Source organism: Cervus elaphus, chromosome 33, assembly GCF_910594005.1.
Source record: "Cervus elaphus chromosome 33, mCerEla1.1, whole genome shotgun sequence".
Taxonomy (NCBI): domain Eukaryota; kingdom Metazoa; phylum Chordata; class Mammalia; order Artiodactyla; family Cervidae; genus Cervus; species Cervus elaphus.
In genome coordinates this window covers 13,299,605-13,318,500 of record NC_057847.1, presented here as the reverse complement: position 1 = coordinate 13,318,500, position 18,896 = coordinate 13,299,605, and the positions used below count along the sequence as shown (strand labels likewise).

Sequence of the window (18,896 nt, the reverse complement as noted above, 5' to 3'; positions counted from 1 at the left end):
TAACCTAAAGGAGGGCTCCCAGGTGGCTCAGGGGTGAAGAATCTGCCAGCCAATGTAGGAGATGCAGGTTCAGTCCCTAGGTCGGGAAGATCTCCTGGAGAAGGAAATGGCAACCCACTTCAATGTTCTTTCTGGAAAATCCCATGGACAGAGGAACCTGGCGGGCTATGGAGTCCATGGACTATAGGAGCTCCTATGGGCTATAGGAGTTGGACATGACTGAGAGTGAACACAACAGATTTGTCATAGGTTTTCTTCCAAGGAGCAAGTGTCTTAATTTCTTGGTTGCAGACACATGATGTGATGGGACCAGACACCATGTTGGCATAAGTCCTTTTGGAGGAGGTCACCTTAACTGCCATTACCCCTACCATAGTTTGGCCTCAGGTCAAACATCCATACATGACTACTGGAAAAACCATAGCTTTGGCTATACAGACTTTTGTCACAAAGTGATGTCTCTGCTTTTTAATTTGCTGTCTAGGTTTGTCATAGCTTTTCTTCCAAGTAGCAAGCGTCTTTTAATTTAATGGTTGCAGTCACTGCCTGCAGTGACTGTACTGTTGTTTTTCAGTTGCCCCATCATGTCTGACTCTTTACAACCTGTGGATTGCAGCAGCTCAGGCCTCCCTGTCCTTCATCATCTCCTGAAGTTTTCCCAATTTCATGTCCATTGCATCACTGATGCCATTCAGCCATCTCATCCTCTGATGCCCTCTTCTCCTCCTGCCCTCAATCTTTCCCAGCATCAGGGACTTTTCCAATGAGTCGCCTGTTCATATCAGGTGACCAAAACACAGGAGCTTCAGCATCAGTCCTTTCGACGAGTATTCATTGTTGATTTCCCTTGAGATTGACTGGTCTGATCTCCTCATTGTCCAAGGGTTATTGCATTGCAGTGATTTTGGAACCCAGGAAAGTAAAAGAAGTCACTGCTTCCACTTTTTCTGCTTCTGTTTATCATTAAGCGATGGGATCAGATGCATGATCTTAGTTTTTTTGAATGTAGAATTTTAAGCCAGCTTTTCCACTCTGCTCTTTCACCCTCATCAAGAGGCTATTTAGTTCTTCTTCACTTTCTGCCATTAGAGTGGCATTATCTGCATGTCTGAGGCTGTTGCTATTTCTCCCAGCAATCTTGGTTCCAGCTTGTGAGACATCCAGCCCAGCCTTTCACATGATGTACACTGCATAGAAGTTAAATAAACAGGGTGACAATACACAGTCCTGTTGTATTCCGCTCCCAGTTTTGAACCAGTCAGTTGTTCAAGGTCCTGTTCAAACTGTTGCTTCTTGACTAACATACAGCTTTCTCAGGAGACAGGTGGTAAGGTGGTCTGGTACTCTCATCTCTTTAAGAGTCTTCCACAGTTTGTTGTGATCCACACAGTCAAAGGCCTTGTTGTAGTGTATGACTATCCCTTTAGTCCTATGAAAATACTGAAGGAAATCTTTTAAAAAGCAAGAAACCATCTAAAACAAACAGATCTTGGAGCATCCATTCTGATGTTTCTTATCAATTCACATCATTTATAGAGATACTGGTTGAAATCTCATGACCTAGACTTCACCTCAAGACTAGTCAGTGTGGACAGCAGCTATTGTTGAGAATACATCTGTAAACTAGAGATAGGTGTATTTTAAGATGATCATTCATTTCCTTAGCAAGGTATTTACTTTTCTACAAAGGGCTTAACAGTCTTGAAAAATGGAGCTCCTCCATCAGTACTCTTTTACCACCAATACTAACTGCAATCACACCTAATACTCTTTTTAACCCAGAGCTACTAAATGTTTTGGGCCTTAAGTATACCTATTAGTACTGGTATGCAGATAGTGGTCTATGAATATGATATTAGAGAGTCTATTTAGATATATATGAGAGAAAAAAAGGTGAGATTTTGATGGAATTTAAGCTAAGAATTACTCCTGTGTGCTGGAAAATATGTCTTGTCTCATGTATAAATGATTATCCATTTATACTCTTTATCACTGGGCCTGGAGGATGGAAAACTAATTTAACACTACCTAATTCCAAGCTCTTATGTTTTCCTAACAAAAGAAGAGGAGATAACAGCTCTCCAGCAACTCAGCCTCAGACTTGATATACTTTTCTCCCTTTTACTTTTTCAGCGCCATTTATATCATTTGGTCTTTCCATACTACCAAAAGCTTTGTAACAAATTTTATTACTTAAATCATCACTGTCTACTGGATTTGCTATTATTATTTTCTCCTGACTGAACATTGATCAATAGAGTTCTTGGTATAAGAAATGAAACAAAGAAACATATCTACACAAAGATAGGCATCTAGGAATTGTGATCTGATCTAATTGTATTTAAATGTAGTGATGATCTTACTGCTAGCGGAAAATTGGAGGCTGGTGGTCAAAATCATGCAGTGGAAAATTAGTTATTCAAATAACTTTCTGTGGTTGTCTTGTATTAAGTTCCTAATGAAGAGAAAATTTGGGGAGACCGAGAGTCTGCTGCACTTGATTGTAATTAAGTAAAAGATGACTAAATGGAGGGTTAGGCAATTGCCTTTGACTCAACCTGGGAGACTATGGAAATAAAATATCAAGCTGACTATTTTAATCAGCTCAAGTCTTTGTCAGACAACCAGAGAGCTTCTAGAATTGCCCTAAAATTATTTTTCTTCTAATTGCTGCAAGGCTGCTGCAGATAGAAATAAGGCTCCAAACTTGACTCTATGGATAAACAATAACAATGTAACTTGAATTCCCAGCATTGCAAGATTGTATTTGAAGATGTAAACCTAGGAAGAGGTAGCTTATACACAGTATAAAGGCACTAATTCTTCAATCAAAAAAATGCCCAATTTTTATTTTGGTAAGAACTTGAAGAATATGTATGGGAATTTTTTCTAAGGCTATTAGAACGAAGAGAGTAAAACATGGAATTTGAGTCTAATTTATCATTATTATCATACTATCCAGAGATTCTTGGATTAATATGTTATTGTGAGCAGCAGCTCTAATATTTTGCTCAGTTGACTGATTGAAACTTGAACCCATTTTCAGTGAGGTTTAGCTCCCTAAATGTTGCTTCTATATAGCACTTTAGATTAACAAGAGTCTCCTGACGCTTATGGTCATAGGAACATTAGAGTGAATTTATCATGTGTGACATTCACTGTGATCCACAGTAGGTCCAAAGGGAATTCCATTCAGCAGTTCATTAAAAAATCTTGAAAATGTTTTTATTGCTTGAAACTTGAGTGTGAAAATGCAAGGTCAAATTAAAAAAATGTATTACCTGATTTCAACAGAAATGGTAGAAATGGCAAAGCCTAAGAAATTGTGGTATTTAACTGAGAAGAGTCATGGTAGGAATGGTTATTCCAAAGGACAGAATGGATTGGATGGCTACCAGAATTTAAGAATGACATTCCATTAGTTCTGGCTAATTGCTCAGTTTCTAGGACTGAAACAGATGAACAGCCTTCTGAAATACTATGTGTGTGTGTGTACTTAGCAGCTAAGTCGTGTCCGACTCTTTATGACTCCGTGGACTGTGGCCCACCACATTCCTCTGCCCATGGGATTTTCCAAGCAAGAATACTGGAGGGAATTGCCATTTCCTCTTCCAGGGGATCTTCCCACCCAGGGATCAAACCCGAGTTTCCTGCATCTCCAGCATTGGCAGGTGGATTCTTTACCATGAGCCACCTGGGAAGCCCCTCTAAAATGTTGATCTATATTTTAAAAAACCCATAAAACACAACTAACTCCAGGCTTTACTTTTATCATCAAAGCTGAGATAGTCCCAGTTTCAGAACCTAGCAATTTTACAGACACTTTCAAGAATGAAGACCCAGAATCTCTTGAATGAAAGTGAGCCTAACCCTCTGAAAATGGATGTGAAATATCACTACAAGTATGTACCAAAGACCTACAATTTCTTTTTCTCCATTTTCTTCAATTTGAGCCTGAATTTTGCAATATGAACCTCAAAGTCTGAGTCAGAGTCAGCTCCAGGTCTTGTTTTTACTGACTATTTAGAGCTTCTCCATCTTTGGCTGCAAAGAACATCAATCTGTAAAGAATGTAATCAATCTAGGTGAACCTAATCACCTTAAAAATGGTTGTGTGTATCACTATAAGTATGTACTGTTAACTTTTCTCTGTGCTTTTCCCAAAGGGTCTAATTACCATATTTCAGAATTATTTTTTGTAGTGGTAAAATGGAAATATACCTTAATTGGAGCACTAGAACCTTTGAATTGGTTTTAATCACTGGAGATCTGAAGCATCATTATGATCCACTGGTCAGAGAGGGGAACAACTAATGAAATTGAAAGTGAAAGTCCCTCAGTCATGTCCAATTCTTTGCCACCTCATGGACTGTAGCCCACCAGGCTCCTTTGTCCGTGAAAATTTCCAGGCAAGAATACTGGAGTGGGTTGCCATTTCCTTCTCCAACAATTAATGGAGGATAATAGATGTTGATGGGAACTAAGTCTATCTCACAGTGGATTCAGTGCATCTATGAAGAAAAAGTGTGGCAATTTTCCTTATCTGAACTGAAGTGATGAAAACATGTATCTAGCAACAGACATAATGCCCACATGGCTTCCCAATCTGTAGAGTCAGAGCTTTTACAGAAAGACTGAGCATTTAAAAAGCTTTGAAATGACCCTTCCTCACTGAATAATAATAATGATGATGCCTCCAGCATGCCTCTTTTCTACCTCCATCCTGTATTTAAGTGGTGGGGACTGGGCTATGTTGCAAATCTATCATTTATTTCAAAAAATTAAACCAAAAAAGATGTAACCATAAACAATTCTCTCTCCTTGGTGGAACTGAGAAATCGGTGCCCATTCTTGAAATTTGAAAGGTGCATGTACAATTACAACCAGATTTTAATTTATTTAATTATTTAGCATGCAAGATAATTACCTGCAAGATAAATACATTAAAAGATGTCTTCAAAAATTGCATTTAACAATCACAAAATTACTCAAATTGCATATTCTATTCCAAATATGATTTTTTTACTAGACAAATCAACACTGTCTTATTTGTATGTGTTGGTTTTTCTCCCCATGATTCTATCATGATTCTTGCCTGGATCACAATAAACTGTGGAAAATTCTTAAAGAAATAGCAATACCAGACCACCTGACCTGCCTCTTGAGAAATCTGTATGCAGGTCAGGAAGCAACAGTTAGGACTGGGCATGGAACAACAGACTGGTTCCAAATAGGGAAAGGAGTACATCAAAGCTGTATATTGTCACCCTGCTTACTTAACTTATATGCAGAGTACATCATGAGAAATGCTGTGCTGGATGAAGCACAAGCTGGAGTCAAGATTGCTGGGAGAAATATCAGTAACCTCAGATATGCAGATGACACTACCCTTATGGCAGAAACCAAAGAAGAACTAAAGGGCTTCTTGATGAAAGTGAAAGAGGAGAGTGAAAAAGTTGACTTAAAGCTCAACATTCAGAAAACTAAGATTATGGCATCTGTTCCCATCACTTCATGGCAAATAAATGGGGAAACAGTGACAGACTGTATTTTTTGGGGCTCCAAAATCACTGCAGATAGTGACTGCAGCCATAAAATTAAAAGACGCTTGCTCCTTGGAAGAAAGGTTATGACCAACCTAGACAGCATATTAAAAAACATGACAGTACTTTGCCAGCAAAGGTCTGTCTAGTCAAAGCTATGGTTTTTCCAGTAGTCATGTGGGGATGTGAGAGTTGGACTATAAAGAAAGCTGAGTGCCAAAGAATTGATGCTTTTGAACTGTGGTATTGGAGAAGATCTTGAGAGTCGCTTGGACTGCAAGGAGATCCAGCCAGTCCATCCTAAAGGAGATCAGTCCTGGGTGTTCATTGGAAGGACTGATGTTGAAGCTGAAACTCCAGTACTTTGGCCACCTGATGCGAAGGGCTGACTCTTTTGAAATGACCCTGATGCTTGGAAAGACTGAAGGCGAGAGGAGAAGGGGATGACAGAGGATGAGATGGCTGGATGGCATCGCCAACTCAATGGACATGAGTTTGAGTAAACTTTGGGAGTTGGTGATGGATAGGGAGGCATGGTGTGCTGCAGTCCATGGGGTCGCAAAGAGTCAGACACAACTGAGCGACTGAACTGAACTGAACATGATTCTATCTCCTGCATTCTTAAACAGCACTAGTAGCAGAACCTTTTGCTAAGACATGTCTCTGGGTAGTCTCAGTTCAGTTGCTCAGTCGTGTCCAACTCTTTGCGACCCCATGAATTGCAGCATGCCAGGCCTCCCTGTCCATCACCAACTCCCGGAGTCTACCTAAACCCATGCCCATGGAGTCAGTGATGCCATCCAGCCATCTCATCCTCTGTCATCCCCTTCTCCTCCTGTCCCCAATCCCTCCCAGCATCAGGATCTTTTCCAATGAGTCAGCTCTTCAATGGGTAGTCTAGCTGAAGCTATTTCTTTTATATCTCCCTCTTTTTTTTTTTTTTTTTGCACTTAATTATTATCATATTAACTTTGTTGCATTTGTAAAATATTTCACAATTTGCAAAGTGTTCTCTCATACATTTACTTTGTCTTTAAACTTATTTTGTAGTAGATATTTTGATTTTCCCAATGAGTAGTACATATATAAAATCTCCTTCATAGTTTTCTCATATATATTTAACAACTTTCCTAAGAGCAAAAGTGTAGCTAACTAAGAAGAAGAAATTTCAATTCAGATTTTCCTAAGTGAATCCCAGATTCTGTGTGTGTTCACTGACAAAAGAGCAAAGGGCAAGTGAGAGGTGCATTGAGGCCTTCACTCTGCCTTCAATAGAAATACATGTCTCTATGGAGTTACAAATTAGGAAGAACCAGAAGGACTTCAAGGATCCAACCCACACATTTTACAAACAAAGAAACTGTTATAAGCAGTTTGAAAAGCATGACAAGTAAACACTCAGAGGACAAAAATTTCTTTTCCTAATCTAGTATATAAAAATCTATAAGAAAGCAAATGGTTTATTTTTCAGTGATTCTGATATATGGCTCTTATTCACAAAGATAGTATATTTTAATAACATGTTATCTCTAAAATATTTCTTAAGCTTCAGCTATTATTATTGTTTAGGCTATTTCTAACTCTATGCAAGTAAAGCAATATAAGTGGCATTGAAGAGATCAAAATAAAGCAAATACAATTAATTTTCATAGTTCAATATGTCAGGATCCTCAGGGATGAATTCAGACCTCTTTCCCTCCTGAAATAGTTGCAAGAAGCTAAGGCAAACAAATGGCAATTAAATGCTGTATGGATTCAAGACAGCTGTTATTTGTTAACAGTATTCACAGGTCATATTAAAGTCAGTGGGAAGAAGCAATGGGTGGGGAAGTTTCTTCTTTCCAGATGGCTTCTGTAGCTTAGCCTGTCATAATTAAAGCCTGATGATGGAATTTAAGTGTGTACATTAAGGCTTAAAGCTTTGAGTGGACAGGAAGATGTTCCTTAATACCTTGGGCCCACTTTTTATATTTTTTGCCCATTTTGGAAAGAATACAGAAATTAGCATGAAAAGACTTAGGTTCCATTCCTGTCTGTGTGGTCTCGAGCAAGTGCTTTCTGCTGTAGGCAAAGGAAGAGAAAGGAAAAAAAATAAGACTAGTAGAAATATTATGTGCCTAAGGTTAGATTGTGAAATTGTTAATATTAATTATCTTTTAAAATTTAATTTAATAATTGTTGCATACACATATGTACATAATGGATACACACCAAGGATGCATCTTTTCTAAGTATTTCAGATCTATATTAGCAACTTCTAAAAATAATTGAATTGCTAATTGTAGTGGCTGCCCATCATAAATAATCTAAAAATTGGAGTTAATGTTAAATAATTGTTTTCAAATTTGGAATGAAAATTACAAATATATCTAAGATAAAGGAAACAAAAGAGATATGCCCCAGAATAGTTGGTTTTCTGCCTGGAGGCACTTTCTAGATGTCAGCACAGAGATGGATAGTCCAGATAAAAGCATAGCCATCATGCTGAGCAAAGGAAACAGACTGGTCACTTAAAGTGCCGAAGTGGCTGGAATTGGTGGGATAAAGAGTAAAGAAAATTTTGTAGAGAAACAGCAGGAGAACTGAGAATAGGAAGTAGTCAACCATTGAGTCTGTAACTTGCTCTAAGTATTTAAATCAATCACACACCAAAAAAAATTTGAACAATTTTTTGTTTAGTCATCACTGAGGTATATCAGATTATCCGGTCTTCTGATTCTTTCTGGATTTGGGACATCTAAATCTCAATTCTTCACTCCTACTTTGACTTTTGAGAAAATCTCATACTATTGTTCTAAAAAGAGATGCATACAGTGAAAAAAAAAAAATCTGGGTCCAAAGGATGGTTGAATCAATATGTTAAACAATCAGAATTCAGAGTTTCTTATAAAAATACTCAAAATCTTAGTTTTCATGTCTCTTAAACTTGTTCTTCTGTAAAACAGTACCTGTGTCATGAGTATGAGTGTCATGACAAATGGCCATTACTAATCTTTGTATTCACAAACCATAACATCAAGTGCCAAAGCTTCCATGTAAATATTAAAAAATGTATTTTTTCAGCTTAACTAACATTTATGTACTGGTTTTTCTATTTTCATGTTCATTAAAAAATATGAACTACCTCAAGTACACAAAGAAGTAAAAGAGGAAAAATAAAACAAGTTTCATAATGCAGTGATTAAGAACAAGGCCTCAAGAGACAAAATGCATGGGTTTAAACCCAGGTTAATCTTTTATTTACTGTGTAATTTTTAGGCAGCCTGTTTAATTCTCCTGCCTCAGTTTTTATTCTGTAAAATGGAAAGAACACAGTACTTTTCTTATGTGTGCATGCTAAGTCGCTCACTCCTGTCCGACTCCTTGCGACCCCATGGACTGTAGCCCACCAGGCTCCTCTGTCCACGGCATTCTCTAGGCAAGAATACTGGAGTGGGTTGCCATGCCCCCCTCACTTTTTTTTATAGATTGTCCTAATAATAGATATAAAGCAATTAATGGTATTAGTAAGACTTCAGTAGATAGCAGGTGTTTTAATACATAATAGTTTTGTCAAATTTTTATACTTGGCCGTATTTGTTTTAGATACCTGTCTCATATTTAAGAGTTAAAATATGATTTGTAGTTTTCCTCCGTTTTTCTTCCCACGGGTAGTAAATGAGTTTGGCTTTCATCATTCTCATGACCACTGTAATTTTTATATATTTACAAAACTATAATTAATATATATTGTTTTATACACTAAATTTAAAATTCCACACTTAATGCCCAGTTTTAATAAATGAGAATCCTGATTTTTCAAAATGTGTGTTATTTATATCACCTTTAGAAAGGAAAATCATACAATTGTATCTTCTATTGAGCAAAAGTTCAGCTTTTTATAACTTGGTGTACCAGAGAAAAGATCAGAAAAGCAAATAGCCTTATGTTATTTCTCAAAGTGTATGTTTTATCTTTCATTTGTTAAAATGTCCCACAGTTATAAAGTGATTAAGCTCTAAGCAGAACTTAACATTTTAGTGACTCAGAATGGGAAAGCATTTGTTTTTAAATAATCTTGGGCAAATATAATTGATTCATATCAAGCTGAGAAATGAGGTTTCAGTTTTGAGGTTCACATGAGGAACTGATGAGAAATTGGATATTACTAACTGAAAAAAAATTAATTAAATACTGTAATATTTGAGTAATACCTGAGAGAGAGAAGGATAGGAAGAGGCAGGGTGAAAGGGGAGAGAAAGAGAGAGAAGAAAAGGAGAAACAGTTTCAGCTGGACTATCCAGAGATGTGTCTTAGCAAATTGAGCTTCTGTTACTAGTTCTGTTTAAGAATGCAGAAGATAGATATCATGGGAATAAAAAAAAAAGTGCCTGAATGGCGCATCAGTTTGACTTGATGGACCCCTAGGGCTTTCTTGTTCTTGTATGAGAATGTGCTTCTGTGTTCACTCATCAAAGGAGGTGCTATAGCGTTTCAGCATAACAGAAACATGGTATTTTAAAATTGAACTCTCACGGAATCTGTTATAAATGGTCTCTTCATAAGACACATATGGTTTTCTGTTTCTGTTTCCAAGGTGATTGTCTTATGTAACTCACCTTGAATTTCATTTATCCTACTTAACCACAATCACATAATATATGGGATTTTACATGCCAGAGAACACTTGCCTAATGAGGTCTTATGAATCAAAACAATGAAAGCTTCAAGTCAACGGACACTTCTTGTCTCGATTTTTCCCATCTGAATGATTTTAAAATTAGACAGTATTTTTTTCTTCTTCTATCTCTTCTTTTTTCTCTTTCTCTCTCACACTATTTTCTGAAAACTATTTTAGACAAAGACTTGTTCTAGGGAATTGAAGTGGCAAAAAAGCAAGTTATATAAACCATATACTCAAGTATATTTTAATCCAAGCATAGAGGGTTCAGGCAAACACATAGAGAACGGTGTATATAACTTAAAGATATTAAAAATCTTGCTAGAGAATAAACAAACTGGTATGAGAACACTGAGAAGGGGTAAGGAACATGCACTGATAAATATATAGGACTGAGAAAAAAACAAAATTAAGATAGTTCAGAAAAAATTATAGAAATCCAGTAATTGCAGGTGACTGAGAAGTAGGACCATCCATGGTGATTTTAGGTCGGGGGGATGAAATCCAGTTTGGCTGCTGCAAAAGTTGTGAGGAGTAGCAGAAAGAGTGAAATAAAAGCTGACCAGAGGGAATCCTAAACACTCACAGTCTGAATTTCACGAAGCAACAGGAAGTATTGTAAGAATTTGAGTAGCTAATCGGATAAACTTTAGAGAAAGCTTCTGTTTTGAAAATATTTGAAATTTTCTTTGTGTCTTTGAAATTCAGAAAATTGTATGTTTATATATGGATATAGAATGTTTCCAGAAATGTCTGCATTCTGTTCATTATTTTGTTACTGATTTCTAGTATATTCTAGTATATTGCATTGTGTAATATTCAATATGCAATTCCGGTCTCCACTTGTTTTCCATTTTCCGCTGTTTCATTTAAGAGTTAATGTACGTTGTAGATATGTCTCAATTATCCTGCCTTTTGTTCCCCTATTTTAATTGCCACTGTCATGGCATCCGCCACTTTAGCCTATCAGCCAAGCAGTAGTTAGAAATTCTATTCTAAAATGCTATTTTGATCTACTAACAATCATTTAATGATTGCCCCTTGCTTACTTGCTTACAAGTTTAAATCAAGGTCTTTTTAACAAGAATTCAAGTACCTTTATTATCTGACCCATCCTTTTCTTTTCAGCCTCATTTTCTAAGTCTCAGAATTTTTTCCCTAGAAGTTATTCTTTCGATGGCATGCATTTATGTCTTTGAATTTGCCATTGTCTCTACCAAGAATGTTTTTATCCTCTCTGTCTATTATATATTTTATCCTTCCTTGGTAGTGCACTGTATCCAGGAGGGATTTTTTTTCTGACTTCTGTAGGCACAATTACTTAACCTTCCTCTATAATTTTTTTTCATATAAATCTCTGATCATTTTGTTTTTTCATATGCAACTATTTGAGGACCTATGTATCTATTTCCCTAGATTATAAATTCTTTGAGTCAATGCCTTCCTTATTATAGGATAGTAGTGTATATAGAGAAAACATAAATTTTTGTTGATTGGATGAATGAATAAAGTATCCATTCTAGAGGATAGTATTGGGTACATAATAAAATAAATATCTGTTGAGTGGATGAATGACATGTTAGGGTTTTTGTAACCCCCCAAGTAAAAATCTTATGTTTGTTATTAGCATATATGCTTATTTATATTTTTATCTTGAATCCTCATTTAATTATGGATCATTTGTGAAATTTGTCATAGTTGAAATGATCATGGAAATAGGATAACTTTTCTGCTTCCATAAATTTAGACAATTACAGTGCTTTATCCTATAATTGTATATTCAGTATGCTTCAACACAATGCAAATAGCAATTATAAATATAGACAAGGATACAAAAAATGGCGGTGGTAGAACCTGAAAAGGATTAATTCTAGAGAGTATAAAAATTTATTCTTTTCTGCCAGATCAAAACCATGACAGTAGGTCAGGAAAGGGAACAAAGTACAGCCCAGGTCAGAAATCTAGACTTGACAAAATGGTCTGCAAAGATGGAAAGTATGCCTGGAAAAACAATGAAAGGTGGGTGTAACATTTAGTAATGGAGAAATATAGGAGGCCCAAGAAACCAATCTGCTGTGTTTATACCAGGGACAGTAGCTTATATAAGAGGTAAAATAAAAATCAAGTAACAAAAATACTGCTTGTACCCTCATTACCACATTCTAATTTTGAAAAATTCTGTGTGGTATAGCTCATTAGAAAGAAATAATACCCAAAGAGGGAGCCACTAGGAAAGAAAAGGTTTTTCTCAGATAACCCAACTAAGATGAAGGTAAGGAAGTCAGATTGAGAGAGGTGGAGCCAGGAAGGTGTCAACATAGAAGGTAAGGGCCAAGAACAAGGGCCCAGTTAGGAGAAGCAAAAAGAGAGTGGAAGGAGCCCATAACTGGGATACAGATGGAGACTCTCCATGGAAAACAGCTTTTTTAAAGGGACGGTGGGGATGAAGTCTGAAGTCTTGGATAGCATTCTCCCTGGTTAAAGATGCTTTGTTATGCTCAGAATCAGTGTAAGATCTTGTCTTGTTGGAACTCAAATCTTTTGACATCTCTTCAATGCCCATAGCTGTACAGCACAACAGTAACGTTGAGTATAATTTATTAATAACTTAGCCATCTAAGTCCCACTGCTTTCTTCCTGTTTGGTGCCCCTGCAATATTTTACATAGATTTTTCTTGTGTAATTTTAAACAGTGTGTTAAATTTGGGCTGAAACATTTCCTGTTTCTTGCCCCATCATCCCTTACCAAGTTTGAGATGCTCAAGAATGGGATAGTACAGTATAATAGGCTTCCCTTGTGGCTCAGCTGATAAAGAATCCACCTTCAGTGTGGAAGACCTGGGTTTGATCCCTGGGTTGGGAAGATCCCCTGGAGAAGGGAAAGGCTACCCACTCCAGTATTCTGGCCTGGAGAATTCCATGGACTGTACAGTCCATGGGGTCACAAAGAGTTGGCATGACTGAGAAACTTTCACTATAAAAACAATTTTTGCTAAATTCATACTCACTTAATAAAGATGCTTTTTTTTTTTTTTTTTTTTTTTTAGCACTGTCATAGAGTATAAAATTTTGCAGTTTAATTGGAGTTCTCCCTCTACTGGTAAGTAACTAAGGTGATCATTATGGCCAAAATTGGTGTAATTCTTTTCTTGTTGCAATGGTAGAAGGATTCTCTGAATTGGAGCCTTTTCTTAGAGGAAGTAGGTGTTGAGAGCCTTCATCTACTGCATAAGTCTGTCAGAAAACTGCCACTGCAGAGACTTTCAAAGTTTCTGCCATCATATTTATGGTTACCCAAGGGTGCAGTTAGAAGCCCACTCTGAAAAATACACATTGTGAGTACTTCCCTACCCGTCTTTCCTTCCCTTCCCCGTTTCTTTCCCATTTTCTCTTTCTTTAATTTTTTGAAGCCCTATAGGCCAAAAGCGAAATTTTTTCTTACAAATATAACTGTCATCATTTCCTTTTTATTCATAAACATTTTTCCTTTGTACTACAGGCAGTGTAAATATTTGCTTTCTTAATTATTTGAGTCACATTTTGTGCTTTCTAATTATTCATAATTTTCTATATCTTAAATTTAATCAATGTATATTATACCCAGTAAAGCAGCATGTCTAACTCTTATGGGGAGATTGAAAATCAGTGTTGCTCAATTAAGAGAATTAATTATTGAAGACAGGCTTTATTCACTCCACTGTTCATTCTAACTGACCTAATAGCAAGCTCATATACCTATATCATGGTTGAAAGGCTTATATGAAATATATTATTTTAACCATTCGATACAAAAAGCTTACCACCAAGGTCATTGTCTAATTTTGTTTCTTTATTTTTAACGCATAGTATAATATGGATTCACCAGTTTCTCTAAGGAAATTTTCTTTTGTTTCTAGTTGTTATAACACAGACTTCTAAAATTACTAAAAAGTAATCATTTTAGTGAAAAAAACAAAATTTGTTTCTAATACTTGTACTTTAATCAAGTCTGTAGTTCTTTTAAGTAATTATCTGGACAATGGCCATGTAATTAAAATTTTCAAATGACAAAGCCAAAATCTGCATGCTTTAAGAAAAAAAAAGTTTTCAAATTCAATAACAATACATCTATTATGTGTGCTTAAGCATGGAATGTTCAAGCACAATATCCCTACAATTTAGTTGGCAAATTGAGGATATATATGTGTGTGTGTGTGTGTGTGTGTGTGTGTGTGTATGTATTCTGGAACTAGTATAATATCTAGTTATACTTCCAGTATATAAACTTTGGAAAAAAATGTTTCCAACTAGAACTAAAATCTTTTATAATACTTTTTAAACTTTTTCTGTTATTAGGGGAAAGAATAGGTAAATATTACAGATGTTGTGTTGATATCAGAAACAGATATCCATTCACTACAAAGTATATTATTTTTAGAGCTTTGATTTGGCAAAGCTTCTTTGCAGTTTTTTGAAAAAGCAAAATAATATTTAGTGTACGCATGTGGACAACAACACCTCCATTATGAAACAACACAAACAAGTGATCCTCGAAGAGTGCCTTTCTGTGTGTACTAGCTTTGTATGGCAAAAGTTCAAAAACAGCAGGACTCTCCCATCTGTTTGCAAGCTGCCCTGGACAAGTTGATTCACAGAAATTCCATTTTCTTTTGGGAAAGAGCATTCTTTTCTAAGATCTGAAGAGAAATTTCAGTGGTGCTCAGAAGGAGAAATAGGTAGAAATAGTAAAACTAATAATCCTTTATTTGGTAATAATAATCATTTTACTTTAAAAACAAAATACAATCATCAATAGTGTTATTGATTGAAGAACTCAGAAGAAGCAAAAAAAAAAAAAAGAATGATTTGGGATCATTTCAAACACAGTATTCATGTGATAAAATGTATTACAAAATATGTAGAGGATTCAGTCAATCATTGAGAGCTTTTTGGAGAGATGTATGCACATGCACACACACAGACACACACACATTTCCTTTACACAGTGGAAACATTGCCCTTGTATTTAGTACCCAGTTTTATCCCATTGTTTTTGAAGACCAGGATGTGATTCATCCTAAAAATAGCCCTCTTTGGTATAAAGTGACTGAATATAAATAGATTGTTGTTGTATTCAGGAAATTCTAAAGACCTTGTGTTTGTGTGTGCCTGTGTATGTGTATGTGTGTTAACACTCAGCAGCCTCATAACACTGCTAAAATTTAGCCAGGTAGTGAAGTACTATACATAGAAGAATCATTTAATGACTTGAGATGTTAAGGACATGAATGAAATATATTGGTTTTTAGGTACGGTTTTCTGATTTATGGATCAGTCTTTTGTATTAACAAATAAACAATTTCATTTTAATACTTTTAATAATAATAACCTGGTCATATTTTACATAAACTTTTTAGTAATACATTTTTTCCCCTTTTAGTGTATTTTGTATGTTTTGATACATCAGCGATCTCCAACCATTTCGGCACCAGGGACCAGTTTTGTGGAAGACAATTTTTCCATGGGCTGGGGCAGGGGGCATGGTTTGAGAATGACTCAAGTGCATGACATTTATTGTGTACTTTATTTCTGTTATTATTACATTAGCTCTACCTCAGATCATCAGGCATTAGACCCTTGGAGGTTAGGGACCCCTAATTTAGGTGAATCAATATCCCACTAGAGAATGTTTCCACATTTAATGTTTCTTAAATATTTAATGTTCCTACATTTAATGTTTCTTACAACATTGTTTATTATATGATTTTGTAGTGATTCTTTACTTTCAACAACTTTTAAATATAAAAGAAAAAAGACTTCATGGCAAGAGCAAAGAAAAGGAGAAATTACTTGTCTGTGAGTACTTCTTGTTTTGTTATTTTATTTGTTTATTTTGTTTTAAATGAGATTGTACTTAATTTTACATTACAGCAAGAATTCTTTGAGCTTTGTTTTCTGAATTCAACAATACTGTTTACCAAATGTCTAAATGATGTTAAATAAAATATTCATATAGTAGGAGTTTTTAAAAAGCTTTTCATCTCACCCAGGAATCATAATTTACCTGAAAAAAAGCTCTACTCAGCACAACAAATAAGAACTGTAATGTCATTAAGAGCAATGGGTTAACAATGAAGCATATCTTATTTTCAGTAATTAATAGGACACTATTCTAGCAGTTTTTCTACTGAAGTCCCAAGTGACCATTTCTTTAATTTAGTTTAGAAATCATTTAAGTGATTTTGAGATGAATATATATGAATATTAATGAAATAAATTGTATTCACGAGTAACAGCACAATTCTAGAGTGAGTAGAATATTATTTGAAGCTAAAATTTTCTGAGATTAAATTTTTTGAATGATTTTTATAATCACACTGTTTTATACCTCTTCAATCATTTTTCTTCCTCCTCTTTACAGGGGTCTTCCTTCAGTAATTCCCTACTAGTATAATTCAGTTTTCAAACACAGAAAGCAATCATTAAGAGCTGGCCAAATTGTCATATATTAAGAGCTGAAAGTTTTCCTTGTCATTCTATCTTTGCAAATGGTGATGAATATTCATTAAGCTAGAGAAAGACTTGCCAGCTGCAAATCTTTGCAAGGTACCCCAGTTCTCCAAGCCAAAGAGAAAACAAAAGTGATAAAAAGTTTATTGATGTGCATCATAAAGAATGAAAAAAAATAATCTAATAAAAGTATTCTCAGGGAGGAAGAATGTTTTATCTCATATTTTAGAGGAATATGTACATTTTGTATGAAACCCAATATCATCTTAGAATGACAAAATGGGAAGGATATCTTATAATTATACTAACCCTTAATTTTAACTCCCTTCCATTATACTATAGGGATCTAGATAAAGACTAAGTTTTTGTGTTTTTCTTAACAAATTGTGAGACTCTTCAAAGTAGCCAACACCTTATATTATATTCAGCCAATAGGAATGAGGATGGTACACTTCTGCATTACAGGGACCATATTTTTCTTATAGAAATCTGTGTTAAATTCTTGAATATTAAAATATTTGAGTTAATTTTGTATCTTCTTGTGTTGAAATGACATTTAAACTGAAAAGAATTATTCTAATATGTTTGAAAAATGTTGCATATATTTATTTTGAATCAAAATGTATTTTCAGGTATTATACTTCTTTAGCTAAGAATGCTCTTACATTTTAATATATCAGCCTAAAATGCAAAATTTAAAAATTTTAGCTTCACTTTTCTCTATACTTCAGAGTGAGTCTATTATCTTTTATATCTATGTTAATTTGAATTAAATCTCTTCACTCTATGTCATAATTAGGAGTAAAACTATTATTTTGTTCTTGAAATTTTTATTTTTTAATGAAAAATATTAAAAGGCTTTCCTCTTAGACAGAAAACAAAAAACAAGAGTTTCCCACAACCAACAGTAGCTTACTTACTGATTGTTTGGAGCTATTTGATTATACCATATCAGTCCATGGTACAATTTTTTACAATTTGCATTAAGGCACTTACATAGAACTGGCAGTGTCTATTTTCCTAAATCATTACTGTCCAACTGGTTATTCTTGCTAAATTGAAAGTGAAAGTTGCTCAGTCGTGTCCGACTCTTTGCGACCCCATGGACTATACAGTTCATAGAATTCTCTAGGCCAGAATACTGGAGTAGGTAGCCTTTCCCTTCTCTAGGGGATCTTCCCAACCCAGGGATCAAACCCAGGTCTCCTGCATTGTGGACAGATTCTTTACTAGCTGAGCTACAAGGGAAGCCCAAGGATACTGGAGTGGGTAGCCTATCCCTTCTCCAGTGGTTCTTTCTCCATTAAAAAAATCATTGTGATGTAATTTATATAGAACATTGTGCATGTTTAAGGTATACACTGGTGGGTATATTATATATTGCAATGTGATTTTCACCAAAGCAATGACTGACACTTCTTTCATGTCACACAATCATTATTTATTTATTTATTTTGTGGTGGGAACAATTAAGATCTAGTCTCTTGGTAACTTTTAATTTATAGTACAGTGCTTTTCTCTATCATTATTATGCTGCATATTAGATCTCCAGGACTTATCTACTGGTATGAGTTTGTACCTTAAATAATATCTCCCCAATTTCGCCAAATCCTACCACTGCCAGGATAACCACCATTCTATTCTTGTCTCTCTTTTCATGACTTTTGACTTTGATAAATTGAGCAGTCTTAAGGAGAATTCTCTGACTGCCTATCATTTTGTGTGAACTTGAAGTGTCAATACTCTACCTTCATCAAAATGAAAAACAGATCCATTTCTGGGAAGATTTTCTGTTTATAAAAGTATGCTGCATGTTCTAAGATTCTATGATTCATTGTCTATAAAATCACAGTTCAATTAGGTTGAAAGGGCTCTTAACCTATACTTAGAAACATTTTTAATTTTATAGAATACTTGGAAGATACTGTTGACAATTTTTTTTTTTTCTCTATAATGTACTTGTGGCCTTCCTGGGTGGCTCAGTAATAAATAATCCACCTTCAATACAAGAGATGCAGGTTCATTCTCTGAGTCGGGAAGATCCCCTAGAGAAGGAAATGGCAACCCACTCCAGTATTCTTGCCTGGAAAATTCCATGGACAGAGGAGCCTTTCGGGGTACAGTCTATGGGGTCACAAAGAGTTGGACATGACTTAAACAACAGCAATGTACTTGTATATATGCATAAATATTTAGAGGAATCA

At 35.3% G+C, this 18,896-nt stretch overlaps 1 long non-coding RNA gene across 1 annotated transcript in view; it reads left to right on the top strand.

The window, feature by feature from the left end:
* Nucleotides 1-18,896, top strand: part of LOC122688590 — a 138,980-nt gene that overhangs the window by 117,366 nt on the left and 2,718 nt on the right. The window contains exons 3-4 of the long non-coding RNA XR_006339515.1: nt 13,251-13,303; nt 15,955-16,038. This is a non-coding gene — a long non-coding RNA (uncharacterized LOC122688590). The remainder of the gene's footprint in view (nt 1-13,250; nt 13,304-15,954; nt 16,039-18,896) is intronic.